Genomic DNA, 15,222 nt, shown 5'->3' with positions numbered 1-15,222 from the left:
TATGCTGTGCCTCGATCAGGTGCAGCACAGAATTTCATCATTCCTGATGGGGGATAAAGGGAGGGAGCTACTATGTATACGAAAAATGAGTGATCTTTGCAGAGAACTTTAGAGTAATACACCTTCCAGGCTGAAGATAACCACATGGAATCTTTAAGCTGGTAATATGGGACTTGGACCACCTCAGGCCTTGATTCAGCAAAGCATTTAAGCATATGCTTTGGTGAACAGGGGTGCTTTGAAAATTTCACACTAAGTCTGACTCAACAGAGAATCTCATCACAGACTCTAAAATTGCAGATGCACATTTTTTCACAAAGACTATCTCTAAGTTTTATAAGCAAATTGCATTTTTACTTACAAAACAGAGATGCCTAACTACCCACTCTGAATCTACAAAGCCGTTTTCTCACTAGTCTGAGGTTCTGCACTTTGATTTTTAGAGCCTGCTATTGCAAACTTGGCCAGAAGTGCTCTCTAATTTCAGATTTAACCAGCTAAAATACTTTACATTAATACTGTAGTTGGAAGGCTTTAATGATATATTGTTAGTGCATTTTTAAATCTTTCTCTAGAATAATATAGACTTCAAATGAATCAGTAAAAACAATTCAGCCCCAAACAAATAAACTGTTTATTTCTGTTAAAGCAGTACCTAGAGACAACAACTGATGTCAGGGCGGGCCTCATTATGTGAAACATTCTGGGAGACACAACCTGCCTGTAATGAGATATACTGGTCATTTAAGGAGGGGGGTAGAAACACTGTTACAGGAAGCTGAAACAAAGTCCCAGGAAATACCCTTGTAGCTAAAGAGAGAGAACAGTCTCAGGGAATTCACAGTAGGAGAAGGAAACCGTCCCTTTAAAGGCCTGGGGCCAAGAGCCCAGTAGTGTAGGGTGGGGCAGGGCTTCCTCTCTTCCAGCCAATCAGGAAGCTCTCTGGAGGGGACTACATATGCTCCATGTGGGGTGGCAGAAGAGCCAAAGATAAGTGAGATCCTTTGGTTTGCAGTAATGGTGAGGACTACTTGGCACTGTGGGCAATTATCAAACAAGCCCCGATGGAGAGTGGTGATACTCCTCTATTTTAAAAAACAAACAAACCCAAAACTATGGTGTTTATAAGGGCCCTGAAGAGGGAAAACAGAGAGGATGCTGCAGAGAGTATCTGGCCATGAGGGAATGTTCAATAAGCGGCCACCCTGTTACACTGCCCCAAAGAGATTGCAATTTAAATAGACAACACATCTATAGTAGTATCCCTATTTTACAAGTGGGGAACTAGGCCACTGGAGCACTGTATGTGGTCCTGTCCCTTTAAATGGTTGAATGCAACCCCTACCCCATGCAAAGCTTCATTTTCATCATAGGTGGTGGGTGAAATTCCCCCTGGGGGAGGCTAGCTCCTTACCCTGCCTCTTCTGCCCACGGCCCCACCCACACTCCACCCCTGGTCTTCCTCAGGCCCCACCCCCACTCCCACCTGCTGCTGACTTGCAGCTCACCTCTTCACCCCCCTGCAAGCTTCCCCCCTCTGCTCACCTCCACACCCCCCCGCCTGCCATGCTGCTGGCTCGCCGCTCGCCCCCTCACCCTGCCGCTGCCCCATCCCGCCCCAAGACCCTCCCCACTTCTCACCTTAAAACACTAATAACATTCCCCTAGGGGAACTGAACAGCTATATAACAGTTGCCAGATGGATTCTCCTCTGCATGTCATGGAGTTTGGTATACATTGTATAGAGAGACACATGGCTTTTCAGGCTACCTGTGCCAAACTGAAGTCTAATCTCTCCTTTTTCAAGTGTTTGTCATTGACAGCCCGCATTAAGGCAGTGGTTTAATAACCTTTCTTACATAGAATTCCCTGCCAGACTCGTTTACTTAAACTGGGTTTGAACAAAACCACTAGATCAGAAATAAACTCGCTGGCTATGTCAGCTCCTCTTTCAGTGAGGTTAGTCAAAATTACTGCTGGGTACAGAGAATAACTCGCATAGCTTGGAAATTACTGACGGATTGTTTGGAAATTGTTTATAACCCAAATAACACATTTTCCTACAATATAAAAGCCAGCTGAATGTGGCCAAAGGGTTCCTGCACATTGGCAAATGCCTGTTAAATTATTGCATTACCACTTTAATGGCTCCTTTAACAGTTTCAGTGATCTGCTGCTAGGTCTCTGGAAGGCTTTTTCACTTGTGTAAAGTTCCTCAAGGATCCCCTCCGCTTTTTTTTTTCACACATACATCCTGGCTCCGGGAGGGAGAGGGAGTGAGGAGAAGGGATGCAGCCAGCTGCAGGGACCTCTGAAGGGAGCAGGTAGAGAGGAGGAAGACTCACTGGGCAGCAGCAGGAGGCAGTGAGAGCCTTGGGGAAGGGTCAGAGCAGGGAGGGGAAGAGGCTGGGGGGGGCGGGGAAAGAGCACCACAGCACACGTGTCAGGCAACAGGGATGGCTGTGCTAGAGGACGCACAGCCTAGGGTTGCCAACTTTGACTGAAGCTATTCCAGGAGGAGTTGTTGTCCCCCCCCCACCCACAACATGATATAACGTCATTTTCTTAAAATATCCTATTAAAATCTCCCAGATTGCTTTCAATAGTCACTGGGAGATCGATACCAATTTTGGGAGACTCCAGGCCAATGCTGGAGGGTTGGTAACCCTAGCACAGCCTCCCCTTGCCTATTATACTCGCTGCCCATGATTTTCATGTTTGGTTTCAGTTTTGCAGTCAGAACAGTCGGCTAGCTGCTGTGGAAACTTCAATGAGCTCCCTGTGTTTGTATCTCTTCCTCTGCTGCGTCCAGATATAACATTTAGCAACAAAGGATTTACGCTAGGGTTGCCAATTTTGGTTGGACATATTTCTGGAGGTTTCATCACATGACAAAGAAAGCTGCAGTGTTGGTGTACAGCCAGAAGAGGCGGATGGAGTGCAGATGGTGCACAGTTTTAAAAAAAAAAATCCCTGTGGCAGAAAACGGGTCCTGGAGGGTATGAAGTCCAACAGGAGAGCTGAGAAATGGCAACTTTTGAGGACAATGTTGGTGAATTTGATGACAACGGCAAGTCATGGGGGGTGTACCTTGAATGTTTTGAGCAACTTGTAACCTTCAATACCATTCCAGATGGACAATGAGTTTCAACCTTGATGACAAGTATCGGGGCTAGCTGTGTTAGTCTGTATCCACAAAAACAGCAAGGAGTCCGGTGGCACCTTAAAGACTAACAGATTTATTTGGGCATAAGCTTTCTTGGGTAAAAAAACAAAACACTTCTTCAGATGCATGGAGTGAAAATTACAGATTCAGGCTTTACATAATGACACATGAAGAAAAGGGAGTTACCTCACAAGTGGAGAACCAGTGCTGACAGGGCCAATTTGATCAGGGTGGCTGTAGTCCACTCCCAATAATAGATGAGGAGGGGTCAATTCCAGGAGAGGCAAAGCTGCTTTTGTAATGAGCCATCCACTCCCAGTCCCTATTCAAGCCCAAATTAATGGTGTTAAATTTGCAAATGAATTTTAGTTCTGCTGTTTCTCCCTGAAATTTGTTTCTGAAGTTTTTTTGTTCAAGTATAGCTACTTTTAAATCTGCTATAGAATGTCCAGGAAGATTGAAGTGTTCTCCTACTGGCTTTTGTATGTTACCATTCCTGAAGTCCGATTTGTGTCCATTTATTCTTTTATGTAGGGACTGTCCAGTTTGGCCTTTGTACATGGCAGAGGGGCATTGCTGGCACATGATGGCATATATAACATTAGTAGACGTGCAGGTGAATGAGCCTCTGATGGTGTGGCTGATGTGGTTGGGTCCTCTGATGGTGTTGCTAGAGTATATATGGGGACAGAGTAGGCAACAAGGTTTGCTACAGGGATTGGTTCCTGGGTTACTGTTTCTGTGGTGTGTAGTTGCTGGTGAGTATTTGCTTCAGGTTGGAGGGCTGTCTGTAAGCGAGGAATGGCCTGCCTGTCAAGGTCTGTGTAAGAGAGGGATCGTTTTCCAGGATAGGTTGTAGATTGTTGATGATGTGCTGGAGAGGTTTTAGCTGGGGGCTGTACGTGATGGCCAGTGGTGTTCTGTTATTTTCCTTGTTGGGCCTGTCCTGTAGTAGGTGATTTCTGGGTACCCGTCTCACTCTGTCAATCTGTTTCCTCACTTCCCCAGGTGGGTATTGTAGTTTTAAGAATGCTTGATAAAGATCTTGTAGGTGTTTGTCTCTGTCTGAGGATTGGAGAACTAAAATTCATTTGCAAATTTAACACCATTAATTTGGGCTTGAATAGGGACTGGGAATGGCTGGCTCATTACAAAAGCAGTTTTGCCTCTCCTGGAATTGACGCGGCCTCATCTATTATTGGGAGTGGACTACATCCACTCTCATCAAATTGGCCCTGTCAACACTGGTTCTCCACTTGTGAGGTAACTCCTTTCTCTTCATGTATCATTATATAATGCCTGTATCTGTAATTTTCACTCCATGCATCTGAAGAAGTGTTTTTTTACCCACGAAAGCTTATGCCCAAATAAATCTGCTAGTCTTTAAGGTGCCACCAGACACCTTGTTGACCTTGCTGACAGTCACAGGTCTGAAGGCATACAAATTGCTGTATAGCCTATTGTCTGCAGCTGTGCCTAGAACTGCCATGTACGCTGCTATTACTGCGGCAATCCAGGAACATTTTTCTCATATCCAATAGGTCATTATCACTCTGCTATTATCTATCAGCAACATCAAGGAATTGGAGTCAGTAGCACAGTTCATTGCTGCTCTAGGAAGCTGTCAGAGCATTGTCAATTTGGATGAAGATAGGGTGATGCCCTGTGTGACCAATTTGTCTCTGGATAATATAATGACCAGATCTGGAAGAAGTTACCTGATCGTATCAATGCTTATAATCCAAGAAGGTTGTGTGTTGAGGTAGCAGTTGTAATGGAGACCAGAGAGGAGAAGTCTCTGGAATCTAGTGTAAATTGAGAAGTTCACCTCCTGCATCGGTGAGACAGAGGACAATGGGACCATAAGGAATTGCTGTGTGGTTGTTGTGCACAAACTACACACTCTGCAAAGGATTGCTGGGCAAATCAGATTATTTTCAGAAAGTGCCAGAAGAAAGGATGTATCACTGTGCCCTATTGCACAGTTCAATGACCAGTAACACAGAGGATGGAAGTTCGGAATTCAGAATATGGAAAAAGACAAGTTCTAATTGTACTGATTGAGCTACCAGTACACTTGTTATCAGAAGCTGGATCAGAAAACGCATCAGGGTTAAACCCTTGATCAAAGGAGTTCCTACAAGAATGGAGCTTGATACTGGGGCAGCTGTTTCATGGATTTTATGCATCTATCACCAGACTCTGTCAGACATTTCTCTGGAACAAACCTCTATGGGTTTTGAAGACTTAGACTGGAGAAAAGTTAGTCCAAAAAGGGATACTCAATGTGAAAGTTCTACATGGACAAACAGGTTTGTTGTTTTTTTTTACCCTTGTATGTGATTTGAAGGAAAGTATCTGCCATTATTTGGCAGATCATGCTTGAGAAGCCCAACGTAAATTGGACTCAGATCGAGGCAATCACAAAAGCACCTTGAAATCTTCCAGAAATATTGGACAGACACTCCAAAGTTTTTGAAAAGGGAGTTTGAGAAGATGAACAACATAACAGTGAAGCATACTGTTAAGTCTGACAGGCAGCCAAAATATTGCAAGCCCAGAGTTGTGCCTTATGATCCAAAGCCTCTGGTAGAAGCAGTTTTGGACCATTTAGTGAACATTTGAGTCTTGACTTTGGTTTCACATAATGAGTGGGCTACACCCATTGTACAAATGATCAAGAAGGATGGCTTCATCTGAACTTCTGGAGATTTCAAAGTGACACTGAATCCACTTTTTATGTGCAGACGCGTATCCATTACCTCATACTGAAGACTTGTTTGCTATTCTGAATGGGGGACCGTGTTTCAGTCAATTGGATTGCCTCAAAGCATACCTACAAATGGTGATTGATCTGGCATCTCGCAAATCTCAATCAATATGTAAAAAGATTATTTTTGTTACAATAGGTTACCTTTTGGTATCCCCTCACCACCTGCCCTGTTCCAACAAGCCATGGATGAGATCCTGAAGGGACTGACCATTGAACAATGCATTTGGATGACATCATTGTTAAAGGAAAGGATCAAGAAGATCATTGAATTTTGGGTGCTCTCTGTCCATCGTCTTCCAAACGTTGTAAATGTATGTCAAGACAAATGTGAGGGTTCTCAAACCTTGATTTGAATACCTTCAACATGTAATTGATACCAGGAGCTTAAGGAAAACTCCAAAGAAAGACAAGGCAATTCTTCAAATACCTCTCTGAGAGAATGTGTCACAGTTACGTTCATTCCTAGGACTGCTTAATTACTATGGTAAATTGTTGACAGATTAGGCAGAATTATTAGCACCTTTTACATGAACTGTTACAAGCAACGAAAAAGTGAAATGGACTAAAGTGTGTGTGGACTTAAGGAAGCAAAGAAACTATTGACATCGTTGACGTTCTTATGCAGTTTGATGCTTTTCTACCGTTGCAGTTGACTTGTGATGCTTCACCATATAGAGTGGGCGTAGTTCTTTCCCGTGTTTTTCCTAATGGTATGGAGAAACCAGTTGCCTTCATGAATGCTTACAAATCCTGAGAGGAACTATATGCAAATAGAGCAAGAAGCTCTCAGCATTATCTTAAGTATGAAACTTCTGAATTCCAATCTGTATAGTAAACATTTTATCTTGCTCATGGATCATCATACTTTCCATTTTTTAACCAAAACGTGGAATTCTGCCATTTAGCTGCTGCTCCAATGCAACAATGGATGTTTGTATTTCAGCTCATTCCTATACTATTCAATTCTGTAAAGGGACTCAGCATGACAATGTTGATGGGTTGTCATGCCTGCCATGCCCAAGCTCTCATCAACACAAAGTAACTTTTGGGTGAAGTGTTCTATCTCAATTTGATGGATAGGTTGCCCAAAGCTAGCACAGACATCAACAAAGAAACTTCTAAGGATGATGTGCTTTCCCTTGTGAAGGGAATGGTACTACAAAGTACAATGTTGGATCAAGAGAATCCCCAGTTTACACAATTCTTGTCAAATCAGGTGAATTAGCTGTAAATCAAGGTTGCATGTTATGGGGAATGTGAGTGATCATTCCAAAAATCACTTCAATCTCAGGTTTTGGAAGCTCTCCACTAAAGTCATTTTGGCATTGTATGGATGAAAGCTATAGTCTGGAGTCAAGTCTGGTGGTCAGGGATTGTGACAGGGTTGGGACTCACCACCACAGTGCCTCCCGCTGGCACATCTGGGAATTAGTTCTGTCCTTTGCTGGGCACCTTTTGCTGGTGGTGTCCCATTCGTTGTCTGCTCCCCCGTTGGTATCCGGACCCACGTTGCTCCCTGCTCAGCGACATCTGCTTCTTGTCACTGCCCTCTGACAGTGCTCCTTAGTCCATCCTCTGACAGTGCCCCTTAGTCTGGGGTTGGGGGGGGTTAACAGCAGTCTTTCCAATTCGCTCCTGCCGCAGTGACCAACCACAACCCCCAAAGGTCTAGCCCCTCTGCTCAAGGGCCAGCTGTGGTCTATCATTGCCACTCTTCCACAGCCAGGTGCAGTACAAGGGGGAAAGGGGGGAACCCAAGCCTGCCCACCACTCTGGATCCCAACCCAGGGACCCTCTAGTGGCAGCTTCTCTGCCCTCCTCCTCTCCCCTCCTCTATCCATCCTCCCTGGGTCACTTCCCTTGCACCCTCTAGGCCCTTCTGGTCAGGTCCCACAGTCTGACAGGTATAGAGCTGCTCTCCCCTGCTCTCCAGAGCCTGCCCAGCACTGTGCTGTCCAAGGTGCTGGTCTTCTTAGCTCAGGAGACTCACTGCTCCTCCCCTGGGCAGCCTTTTTATAGGGCCTAGCCTGGCCCTGATTGGCTTCCCTCGGCTCGGCACTGGTTGGCTCCCCCACAGGCCCTCTCTGATTTGGCTGCCGTTCCGCACGGCCGCTCTGGCCTGTTGTAGCCCAATCTTGCCCGGGGGTGGAGCACCGCCCCACCACAGGGATCAACAAAGATACTGGGAGAAGGTGAGGTGCTGTTCTACTTGTCAGTCAATTCAGCATGATCCTAGCCCAGCTCGTCTACACACTTGAGCATAGCCTGAGTCTCCATGAGCGTGTATTCACATGGACTTTGCCAGATCACTACAAGGGTATATGTTTTTGGTCAGTCAATGGCCACTCAAAATGGCCAATGTTCAGAATGACTTCTACTACAGTGACCGAGACCATGGGACATCTTCACACCTGATTTAGCCAATTTTGGTTTACTGTTACAGTTTGAGTGACAATGGACCTCAATTCTGTTTTAAAGAATTTTGGAGATTTCTAGTTTCAAATGGAATTCAGCACATACATTCTGCTCCATAGCATTCTGCTACAAACGGACAAGCTGAATGCTTCGTACAGATACCTAGGCATGCCTTAAAAGCTAACAAGTCTATTTTGAGTCATCTGCAAAAATTGGATAACTTCTTGTTTGTCCACAGGCATGCACCATGTGTTGCTATCCAGGAATCACTTGCAACTCTTTTTCTGAAGCAATCTTTACATACCTGTTGGGACTTGCTACATCCTGATATTGCCTCATATGTAGCCAAATCCCAAGCTATACAAATGGATTGTGAGACTTGTCATTGTTCTTTTCAAGTGGGAGACTTAGTGTGGACTCACAATTATGGTTGTGGAATGAAATGCATACCTGAAGAACATGTAAAATACCACAAACCAAACAGGTCCTGTGCAAAACTAGCCGCTGGTATTATGGACACAACATATGGACCAGTTGAAGCCTTGATCAGGACCAGAGTTCCAGGATGTTACCATAGGACTTTCTGTTCCTCCTATTGAACTCTCTGTTACAAGTCATAACTTTGATGACTTGTTGGGAGAATCTTTTTATTCCTTACCACAGACTATTCCTGTTGTTGACGACACTTACAATGCCACTATCACCACATTATCCCAGGAGAGCATTAAAACCAGTTGTGCAGCTGAACTTAGAAATTTAGTTAGTGAGTTGCTATTTCAGGTCAGAATAATCCCTTGCAAGTTAAGTCTGTGGTAGTCCACCTGCAAGTTTTAGGAGTGCATGTGTGTGTGTGTGTGTGTGTAGGAATGTGATGTCCTGTCCCTTTATTAATGTTTTGGGGTTCCCCCACCTCCATTCCAAAGCCTCACTTTCATGTGGGTTACAGTTGTTCAGCCAGAACAATAAAAGTTTCCCCAGCAGCTAGTTGTGTTTAAATGAGCTCCTCTGTGCCTGTATCTCTTTCTCTGCTGGGTCCAGATATAACACACAGGTTAGTGACTTGCCCAAGGTCACATAGGAAATGTATTGCAGAGAGAAGATTTAAATCCATATCCCTTGAAACCTAGGACAGAGCTTTAACTACAAAACCATCCTTATCCAGTACACTAAAAGAGGCAGTTATAAGTCCATGAACCCTCCACTCTAAAAGTATTGTTCTAATTAAACTTGGCCAAGAGAGTTGGTTCTAAATAATCCATTCCCCAACGTATCTAGGTGCAGTGCTAAACCCCCCTGAACTTCACTATATTGGGCATTCCTTCAGAATTCTGATGCCTTTTGAGCTGCACTCCGTTGCACATATCTTTCATTTTTTATTTCCATTTCACTCATTTAACATGATACTGTAAGCAATATGGGTCTGATCCTGCATTATTAACTAGAATGAGAGTTTTGCCACTGTCCTCAATGAGTGGAGGATCAGGCTTTGAATGTGAGCAAAGACTATCTTTTTTTTTTCCCCTTCCCCAAAATATCATTTTCACTTTGGTCATAGACATGTATTCACTTTGCCTGCCTTCTTCCATCTCTACTCTTCGCCCTGGAGCCCACTTCCATACCTCCTGCAGCCAAGCCTTCCTCCCTGAAAAAACAGCAGCAATCTCAAAAGGAAACAGAGTGTGGTGTGTAACGGTCTTTCTCTAATCTTATCATTGGAGGGTAGAGACAGGGTGAGGCCTTCCAACCCTGGGAAGTGCCAAAAAATAACAGCTTCATTCCCATGGAAGGACAGCCATTCTGCTGGCTCTCACTCCCTCTTGGAAGAATTGCTTCTGACCCTGATGATTCAGTCTGTTCCTCCCCCCTCAAAAGGGATGCAGATGATGAGCCTAAAATCTTAATGCTATGTAAAGTAGCATTATCTTTGGGGTGGGTATCTCTACTTCTCTTGAGAGAAGCATAGGGTGGAGCTCCTCATGTGAGATAAATGTTATGTGAAATCTTAGGGGCAGGAACAAGCATGTTTTCAAGGAAGGAGGTGGCTGTAATTTTGAAAACTAGCTAACATCAATCTTAATGGTAAAGAGGTTATCACTGCTCCATAATGATTTTTTTCTGTCAGACTAGCTGACACCAAAAATACCTGAGTTGGAGTTTATTGTTGGTATTAATAACATCCCAAGGGCTTTACTTTAAAGTAATGACTTCATAAACCATTTATAACAAAGAAACTGTTGTAGAAAGGTCATTTACTGTCCTGTTCATAGCTAGTATCACATCATTTAATTTGAGCCATAGACCATTTAAAGTCCATTAGGTTTATTGTGGTTGTCTGTAATCTTGTTTAATTTATAAATTAGAGTCAAGTTATAGGTTAAAAGAGTAACTTGGTGTACTTGTACAATATATATCTACTATATAAAACTACTTTTTTTTTAAAAAAAAAAAGCATCTAAAATCAGACTCTTAAGAGCCATGCAGTTCCACCTTGGGACATGATCTTACCGCATCCTACAAGCTAAGAGCTAAGCAGCATTAAACCTGACCACTGCTTAGATGGGAAACCTGCTAATAATACCAATCCTGGTAGAGAATCAATGTTACAGCATAAAGGCAAGGGATATTGTTTCCAGGAATGCCTCTCTTCAGATAATATCCAGGCCATTACTGATATTCATGTTTGTTACCCCCTAGCCACTTGTGATAATTGAAGATAAATCCACACTTTGCAAGAGTTGGGGGTGGACGGTGTGTGACAGGTTGGGTCACAGAAACCCCCTTGGGAACTGCCCACTGATGTGCCAAGACTACTTTTGCCCCTGCCTTCCCTGCCCTCCCAGCTTGGGACTTCAGTGCCCTGCCTGGTTTGAGCCAGACCCGCTAGCCTGCTGCAAACCCAGACCCAGGTCTGAACCACATCCCTTAACAGCTGTAGCTTAAACTTAAAGCAGCTTAAGAAGTGTTCCTGTCTTTAACACTCAGATGCCCAACTCCTAATGGGGTCCAAACCCCAAATAAGTCTGTTTTTACCCTGTATAAAGCTTATATAGGGTAAACTCATACATTGTTCACCCTCTATAAGACTGATAAAGAGGTATGTACAGCTGTCCCCCCCCCCAGGTATTAATACATACTCTGGGTTAATTAATAAGTAAAAAGTGATTTTATTAAATACAGAAAGTAGGATTTAAGTGGTTCCAAGTAGTAACAGACAGAACAAAGTGAATTACCAAGCAAAATAAAATAGAACACGCTAGTCTATGTCTAAGAAAACTGAATACAGATAAAAACCTCACCCTCAGAAGAATTCCAGTAAGCTTACTTTTAAAGACTAATCTCCTTCTAGTCTGGCTCCAGCAATCACTCACACCCCCTGTAGTTACTCTCCTTTGTTCCAGTTTCCTTCAGGTATCCTTGAGGGTGGAGAGGCTATCTCTTCAGCCAGCTGAAGACAAAATTGAGGGGTCTCCCATGGGCTTAAATAAACTTTCTCTTGTGGGTGGAGACCCCCTCCTCTCTCCTATGCAAAGTTTAGCTCCAAGATGGAGTTTTGGAGTCACCTGGGCAAGTCACATGTCCATGCATGACTCAGTTTTTACAGGCAGCAGCCATTGCTCACCTGCTACCTTGAACATCCTCATGTAGACTTCTTATGTGGATTGGAAACTTCCAAGATCCATTGTGCATTAAGTGCTTCTTGATTGGGCACTTAACTTGCAAATTCCTTTCTAAAGAAGCTGACCAAATGCCTTACTAAGGTTATTTAAAATCAAACAAGTATACAGCCAATATTCACAACTTCGAATATAATAATGACACGTGCATACAAATAGGATGAATAGATTCAGTAAATCTTAACCTTTACAGAGATATGTTACATGGCATATGTAGCATAAAACATATTCCAGTTATGTCATATATATCATATAAAGCCTTATGGGGCGGGGGGGGGGCACCATCACAGGGTGTTAATCCAACTGTTCTGACCAAGTTCAAATTTAGGAAGCTATAGGGGGCCTACCAACACTCTCCTGCAGGGATGTACAGGCAGCAGCTGCAACTCACATCCACAGATCAATAATAATTATAGATGTGGTTAAACAACATACTGCTTACCTAAGAGAAGAAAAAGAGACCAATAAAGAGAACCACTAACTTAATTTTGCAGATACACAACTATGTGAAACTGTTCTGCTGGGGGTTGGCAAACAAATTACAAAGTTTATGGGTTTTGCCCTTTTGCTGCTAAGCAATCTGTTAGATTTCAGAAATGTAATGCTGTACTGTAAGTGCTGTATCTTTGGAGAACTATCTCAAATCATATACACCATTACATGCTGTCACAATGCTAAATCACCATTTTAGTCTGAGCAAATTACAGGCCTGCAGCACATGGTCCAGGTCATGTGCCCATGTCATGGCACAGATCTGCAGCACATGGCTCAATGGGAGTCACATGGCCCAGCCAGACTCAGACACTATCATATGACCTGCTTAAGTAAGTTGCTGAACACCTCACTATTCTAGAAGTCTTATATGTGTCTGCTCCCCCCCCCCCCCCCCCCGCCTTGCAAATGACTACAAATTCCTGTTCTGGTTAGGTGTGAAGTCTTTGTGCTTTTGTCCCACTTGGTGACTTAGGTTCCATCCAGGCTGAAGAACACTTTCCATTTCCTATCCACCTCTCTGGACAATCCAACAAAAGATGACAAACTCTGCCAGTCATATCTTTCACTTCCCTTGGCAGCTCTATGGAACTTCCAGAAGTAACTTCTATGGGTCCAGTGTTGGGGAAAGAGAGGGTCAATATAAAAAGGTGACTTACGAAAGTTTCCAACTTGATCCCTAAGCATGATGCATTCCAAATACAGGGAGCTGACCTCTTCCGGCACTACCATCATCTTTTCAAGCCTTCAGGATATGTTAGGTCAATGTCCTGCTGCAGTATATGGCAGGAGAGAGAGCGTGTCCCTTACAGCTTTGTAACCAATGGTCAGGATTTGTTCTGTCTAACATAGATTACTATGGCCTCTCCCAGTGTTTTTCAAATGAATTAGCTTACATAATTTTTCTTGCAACAGAACCTTCACTGCCTGTGATTTTTGTCCAACAAAAATCACATTTGAGTTTGTTTTTTGGTTGCACTGTTCCACTCTTGTTTGTATTAAAGAATTTGTTATATTATCAACACTGTCAGCTTATTATGTAGTATTGCTGTTCTGTCGATGTATAGTAAGTTAAATAACCCTTGTCACTATTTAAAACTTCCGAATTCATTCCAAAAGCATTTCATTGAACAGGATGAAATGAAAGGATATCTTTATTTGTGATACCACAATAAACTCAGTACATGATTAAAAAAAAGAGTACTAAGAAATCCAACTCAGAAATACATTTACAGTTTTGTTTTATTCTTCAAGTCTTAAATCACCCTTCAATTGAATTCAATCGTACTCATACTTCCTAAGCATTTATCATGGCAATCATAATATTGTTGTTTTCTGCACAGCATTTTTTCTCATGAATAGGAAATGTCCATATCTACTTCCTATACTGGATGAGACTGTCAGGACTGATTTAAAATTGTAATTGTAACTCTGGTATTATACAGTACAAAACTGATTTGAAGAAATAGAAATCATTGCTAAAGGGGGAAATGGGAACAGGGAATGGGGGTGGGGAAATTGGAATCATGTTTGGCTAAGGGCAGGAATGGGAACAGGGACACAGGTGTAAGGCTCTGTGGTGTCAGAGCTGGGAAGGGGGACACTAAGGGGAAGGAAACTGGAATCATGCTTGCTGGAAGTTCACCCCAATAAACATCGAATTGTTTGCACCTTTGGACTTCGGGTATTGTTGCTCTCTGTTCATGCGAGAAGGACCAGGGAAGTAAGTGGGTGAAGGAATAAGCCCCCTAACAGCAGGCAAAGCATGTCTATTCACCTATCCTTGTCTCTGATGTAAATTAAGCATTGTAAGCCAAACCCAATGGGAGCTACATTTGCATTCCAAGGCAACATGGGGGGCCATCACAACGGAGAAGAAACAAGAGGGCAATTCAAAGGTTTACTATACTGTAACTGGGGGACAAGTAAAATATTTTGTTATCCATTCACGGAGGAAACTCCTTGAAGGTCATGGGGTGTTCATGAAAGTTTGGATCCTGGTTATAATTGAAAACGAGCAGCTCTGTCAAAGATGGAATCCTTGGGAGAAAATCTACTCTATTAAATAGGAAAGGTCACTATTAAGTGTAGACCTAGGATTACATTTTATGGTGTGTTTTATATGTGTAACTTCCCCCCCACACTTACTTGCCTTACTCACTCTCTAAGTTTCTTATCAAAGATTGCATTTTATGATTTTCACCATTTATAAATTCCAGTGCTGAAATATTATGAAGGGCTTGGTCACGAGTAGCACCAATCAAGCTGTAGGTTCACTGTTCCTTCAGAGAAAGGTTACCTGGCAATTTTTGTGGTTGTCCGATGGTGGGCTGAACTCTACTGGGGGGAACTATAGTGGAACACGGGTAGTGGAGCACACCAAGGATTAACCATCCAGGGAAAGTTAAGGGCTGGTAAAGCCTTCAGGAGATTGTTTGGGTGGCTAGCAGAGTGGTGGTGGTGTGAGGGAGCTGACACCCAGCCTAGCACCAACAAGTCTCTATATTGCTGAGGCAGGGGGATAACACAATGACTCATAGTCGTGGGCACCCTGAGGAAGTGTCACAGGATCACTCTTGTGCTTTCTAAAAACTGTGGGAGATTCCTCTGAGTCACTGACCTCAGAACGATAACAATCAAACCTTTTTGTGTGCCTTCCTTGTAAAGCTATCTGTGAGTAGCTACGAGTCCAAGTGCTGTAT

General features: G+C 43.3%; 1 protein-coding gene across 1 annotated transcript in view; it reads left to right on the top strand.

The window, feature by feature from the left end:
* SNTG1 (syntrophin gamma 1) overlaps positions 1-15,222 on the top strand; it is an 814,219-nt gene that overhangs the window by 101,334 nt on the left and 697,663 nt on the right. The window lies entirely within an intron of this gene.

The sequence above is a fragment of the Natator depressus genome, chromosome 2 (genome assembly GCF_965152275.1).
Source record: "Natator depressus isolate rNatDep1 chromosome 2, rNatDep2.hap1, whole genome shotgun sequence".
Taxonomy (NCBI): Eukaryota; Metazoa; Chordata; order Testudines; family Cheloniidae; genus Natator; species Natator depressus.
The sequence above is the reverse complement of the archived record's forward strand: the minus strand, read 5'-3'. Positions and strand labels throughout refer to the sequence as shown.